The sequence below is a fragment of the Micromys minutus genome (assembly GCF_963924665.1).
Source record: "Micromys minutus genome assembly, chromosome: 24".
NCBI classification, from domain to species: domain Eukaryota; kingdom Metazoa; phylum Chordata; class Mammalia; order Rodentia; family Muridae; genus Micromys; species Micromys minutus.
Window position 1 is genome coordinate 18789419 of NC_137959.1, and position 5582 is coordinate 18795000.

Consider the following 5582-nt stretch of genomic DNA (forward strand, 5'->3'; position numbering starts at 1 on the left):
GTGTGACAGCGAGGATCTGGAGCTTTGGGGCTCCAGCCTATTGTCCTGTCTCCCTGTCTTAGGAACTGCATACTGTGACTGACAGAGCAAGGATATAAACACAGGGACGGCTCTTCTCAGCTGGGCAGTTAGATCGCTCAGCTCAAGCTGGGGCAGGAAAAGTGGTATTTGAATACTAGCCTTTTATTACCCACAGCAGGGAAGTGACTCAGGCATTCCTGTAGGACAGACTTGGGGTCCTGGAAACTCCTAACTGTCCAAAAGGCAGCTCTCCAGTCTCTGGGCACAGAGCCTTCACCTAGAGGATAATCCCAGGTGATTCCCCAGTGGAAAAAGAAAGGGCTCGCAGCCACCAGGATTGTGCTGGCTAATACTGACGGTCAATTCGACAGAATTCAATCACCTTGAAAACAGATCTCTAGGTAAGTCTATGAAGGTGTTTCTAGATTACACTAATTGAAACAGTAAGACCCGGGTCAAATGTAGGTGGCACTGTGCCATGCCTGAAAAAGTAAGGAGGCAAGCTTGGCACCAGCAACCTGCCCTCTGCTTCCTGACCTGGGCAACAGAAACAGAACACCTTCCTTTTCTATTAAATGGTTAAATAAAACAAAGGAACTTTCATCTTTAATGGGTAAGTAGGTTTCAGAGTCAGCCCTGGTCTCAGGTCCTGGGTTTACTCTTCCTGAGATCCACCTATGGGCTTACTCTTCCCAGGAGGAGCTGGCCAATGCTAAGTTGGCCTCTAGGCTTAAAGGGCCAGGCCCATTACCTAACATGGACTGGTAGAAGACAGCATCTGGGAAGAAAAACCCGTCATCCAGTTAGCATTTGCTCATAGAAAATACACTTTCTCAACTGCGCCCCTTTTTAAGTTAGCAGATTGTGGCAAGAGTACGAAGCCAGCTCTGAGCAGCCAGAGTGAGGAACAGGAAGGACCCCTTGCATTAGGAATAAAAACCCACCAAGACTCCTGGTATGTGGGCTCTCTGCTTCCAGGGCAGCTGTGCAGCCGTCTACAGAGGTACCACTCTTTGCTTTGCTGAGGTGCTTTGGTCATATCCCCACGATTACCCACTCTCAGACCCATTTGAAACACTGGCTATAGATTCTGACCAGCTACCTCAGACTCTTGCCCTATGTCTTTCCTGGGATGATGACTTGAACCCTCAAATAATGAGTCCCGATAAACCCTCCCTTCCTTAATTTTCTTTTGTTAGGCATTTGTTACATCAACAAGACAAGCAACAAGGACCAAGCTGAGTAAAGCCTCACTTCTGGAGCCCTAGAGAACGAGAAGCAGAGGCAAGAGGCCAGCATTTACCCAAAGCCTTGCCGATGGCCAGTTAGAGGTGGCAAGCCCCAATCTGGTACCCTGAATTCACTTGGCACTGACTTTAACATGCTGGAAGCTAAGACTGCCAAGGTGGGCGTGGCCCATGATTTGCCTGGAAATGCTCCTAGCCCCATGGGGAGTGAGGTCAAATTGGAGGAATCCCAAGTAAGTTGGGATTCTGCCTGGTATGCCTGCTTTCTTTGGGGATGCAGAAGGAAATGCTCTTGGATTGGGTCAAGAGAGAAGTGTTTTGCTTGGAAGAGAAGGTGGGACAACATTGGGACAGAAAACAAGAACAAGATGCAAGGCTCAGAGGTGGGAATTTTGCCCAGAGTCCATGAGGGTCCATGTCTGGTGGAAGAACACTGCTGTTGCAAACAGACAGGATTTGCATCCTGGCTTCATGTCTCAGGGCTGTGGACCTATGCAAGCATGCCAACAGCCTGGCTTCTCCATTCCTTCTCTGTAAAACAGAGACAAAATTGGCACTTACCCTACATAAGGATAAGCTTCCATATCCTACAAACCTCCCATATATATTACAGAGCCCCCATACCTTCCAGAGGCCCTCTCATGTCCAACAGAGTGCCCATGCCCTACAGAGGTTTCCCAGGCCCTATAGAGGCCTTATACCCTACAGAGTCCCCCTATCCACGTACAGAGCTCTCTTACAGAGGCCCTCCATCTCCTACAAGGCTTCAAAAAGACAGGACAGTTGGAGAAGGAGGCACAGATTCATGACCCAGAGAGAAATCTGCTTGAGCCTCTATGGAAGAGACAGGAAATGGTCTGAAATGGCTGGGGTGGAATGGAAGAATGTTAGGGTGGCTAAGTTTTGGGGGGGGAAGAGGGAAGGGGGAGAGAGAGAGAGAGAGCAAGAGAGAGAGCGAGGGAGAGAGAGAGAGAGAGAGAGAGAGAGAGAGAGAGAGAGAGAGCACAAACTTCTTCCTCTGGCTTGAGAATCCTCTGTCCCTTGGGATGGTACCTCTGCTTCCTGCAGCATGTGTCTAGCCCTCTATGACGCTCTTTCTGAAGTCTTCATCATCCTATGACAGATGCTGCCTTCACTCCCTAGTCTGCCTCGGCTCCCACTTGCCCACATCCTTTATTAATGAAGGTGTTAATGGGGAAACTTAGGGGCTTCCTTTGGGAGTTCTTAGTCTCCTTAATTAAAAAATAAAAATAAAAACAGACTCAGAGGGACACTTGAGGACAATTTGATTTGGGTTTGGAAGAGAAACAACAGGGCAGGCTTGCCAATCTTGGCAGCTGCTGCAAGAGCAGGGAATGGAGAAGAGATAGAGATCATGCCTTTTGCAGTGGAGGTCTGCAGGCAGCTGCATGGCAGAAAGGAAGCGAGGCTTCAGGGAGTCAGTGAGAAAACACCAAGGGTCCAGGAAAGCATACCCAGGAAAAAGGGAAAAAAGAAAATGTTAAATCTCAGAGAAGTGGTTATGTTCCACAGCCCTGCCTGGTGGAGGCTCTGCAAGTGTCTGCTGAGTAGCCTGGAGAGACCTCCACTACATCACATTTCCCAGGTAAACACCATTTGCACCTGGTATTGGTTTCCTTTTCGTTGCTGTGATAAAACACTCTAACCAAACATAGTTTATGGGCGGAAAGGGTTGTTATTTCTTCTTATACTTCCAGGTCTCCGGTCATCACTGAAGGAAGTCAGGGCAGGAACTGAAGAGTGGAACCTTGTTAGAAATAAGTTTGAGGTCTCAATGGAAGAGACCTGGATTTTAACTGAAACGTCTGACAAGGCAAATTTGACCCTTGGTCAAGAGGGTATGCTCCTAAGACGGAACACACAGAGACAGAAAATGCTTTTGTTTTTTTATCCTAATACAGGCTGACTGTATCTTTTTCCCATTGGCTGGGATCCACACAATGATCTTAAGTAGCTAGTCTGAAAAGACTTGGCCCAACGAAATGAGGAAGGGAAAAGGGTTCCATAGACCAGGTCATCCGAGTTTTGGAACACATGGTGGAGAAAAAGTTTATTTTGTCTTACAACTCTCTTTCCATCACTGGGGAACTAAGGCAGGAACCTGAAGGCAGGACCAAAGCCATGGAGGACTGCTGCTCACTGGCTTGCTCCTCATGGCTTGCTTGCTCAGCCTGCTTTCTTATTCTACCCAGGATGACATGCCCAGAGGTGGTACTGCCCACAGTGGGCTGGGACTTCCCATATCAATCAATAATCAAGGTAATACCTTGCCGACTTACCTACAGATCAATAGAGGCATTTTTCTTTTTCTAGATGTGCCTAAGTTTGTGTCAAGTTGAAAAATATTAGCACACAATTAGCACAGATTTATGACCCAGAAAGAATTCTGTGACCCTCTAAGGAAGGGACAGGAAATACTCTGACATGGCTGGTGGGGAATGGGGATTTTAGGGTGGCCATAAACACACATAAACAATAATGATAAAATGACTGGAAATACAATTTTAATTATGAGAACTGAGGCGGAGGGAAAAACTTTGGACAGAAAAGTACCATGTAAATATTGCTTTTAGAGAAAAAGCTTCTAAGATATAAATTGTTTACTTAAAATTATATTTCCTACAAATGTAAGATAAAAGCTCATTAAGTACAAAATATTACATTGGCTATTTATATTTTGATAATGATTTTCTTCTAAAATGGATTCTAGAAAGATATTAAGTTTTATTTCCTTAACATTGGGATTTCTTTCTTTTCTTTTCTTTTTTTTTTTTTTCAAGACAATCCATGACATTTTTATTGAGCCTTTTAGTATATGAGGTAAAAGGAAAAGTAGCAGCTCTCTTGGATACTTTACATAGCTGTAGGAAAATATCTGAGACTTAAAGGGAGTTACAGGGGATTACATTTCTCAAAAGTGGAGATCAAGTAAACAAGCTTTAACTCTTTAAATTTTCCAGTCAACTGTTCCCTTACAATAGGTTTTTTATATTTGCTGATGTCCGATCCCAGTGGTTTCAGTCAATATCTACTAATTCCACTTCAAAAGTGAGCTTGGTGTTTGGCGGAATTTTTGCATTGGGCTGTCCTTTCTTTCTATAGGCCCATTCTGGTTCAATCTCCAGTCGAGCCTTCTCTCCTTTACTCATAGTCAAGAGCGCTTCATCCCATCCTCTGATAACTTTGCCTACTCCAACCTTAAAACTTAAAGGCTTGGCATTTTTCTTCTTCTTTGAACTTGTTTGAATATTCGTATCAAAAACGGTTCCATCTGGGAGTGTTCCTGTATACCAGCAGTGAACAACATCTCCCTTTTTTGGAAAGTTGGTTTTATCTCCCTTTTTTAGAACAGATTTTGTATATTTTGGTGGACCCTCATCAAGAGTCTCTTCAGACTTGGATTCTTTGGATTTATCGTCATTAAGCTTCACATTTTTCACCTCTTCAGACACTTTACTTATAGTTTCGGTACCCTTGAAACGCTTACTTTCAAAAAGATGGTTATAGGCAGTAACCAAATGGTCCTTATTAGCAGTCTTAGCTACGTTTTTTATGTTTCCCAGTAACTTATGCTCTGCAAGAAACGAATCTGAACCGTGATCCTGTAGAAACTTGATAATGTCCTTCTTGGGCAGTTGCTCGCTGCTCCACGGTCCATGCACGCTGCGGAACAGCCGCCGCCATCTTCCCCTGCTGCTGCCGCTGTACTGAGCCCTGCTGCTGCTGCTGCACTGAGCCCTCTTTTTTTTATTAGATACTCTGTATTTACATTTGAGGTGTTATCTCCCACCCCACCCCTGCTCCCCTCCCCTCTCCTTCCTTCATTTGCCTTCAGGAAGGTGCACTCCCTCCTAATCACCATCTTTATCCCATTGCTTTGGGAAAATGTTCCCTCCCTGCACCCGAGTTTTTGATCTTAGTCTTTCTAACTGGTGTGAGGTGGGATCTCAGGTTGTTTTGATTTGCATTTCCCTGATGAATAGGGATGTTGAGCATTTCTTTAGGTGTTTCTCAGCCATTCGATATTCCTCAGTTGAGAATTCTTTGTTTAGCTCTGTACCCCATTTTTAATAGGATTATTTGATTCTCTAGAGTCTAGCTTTCTGAGTTCTTTGTATATATTGAATACTAGCCCTTTATCAGATGTAGGGTTAGTAAAGATTCTTTCCCAATCTGTTGGCTGCCGTTTTGTCTTCTTGACAGTGTTCTTTGCCTTACAGAAGCTTTGCAATTTCATGAGGTCCCATTGGTTGATTCTTGATCTTAGAGCATAAGCCATTGGTGTTTTGTTCA

The 5582-nt window shown here is 44.6% G+C and overlaps 1 pseudogene across 1 annotated transcript; it reads right to left on the bottom strand.

Annotated features, from left to right (window-relative positions):
- Positions 1-4064: 4064 nt before the first annotated feature.
- Positions 4065-4973, bottom strand: LOC308436357 (peptidyl-prolyl cis-trans isomerase FKBP3-like; annotated as a pseudogene). The gene has a single exon. The product of its transcript is annotated as a peptidyl-prolyl cis-trans isomerase FKBP3-like (transcript).
- Between the last annotated feature and the right edge of the window lie 609 nt (positions 4974-5582).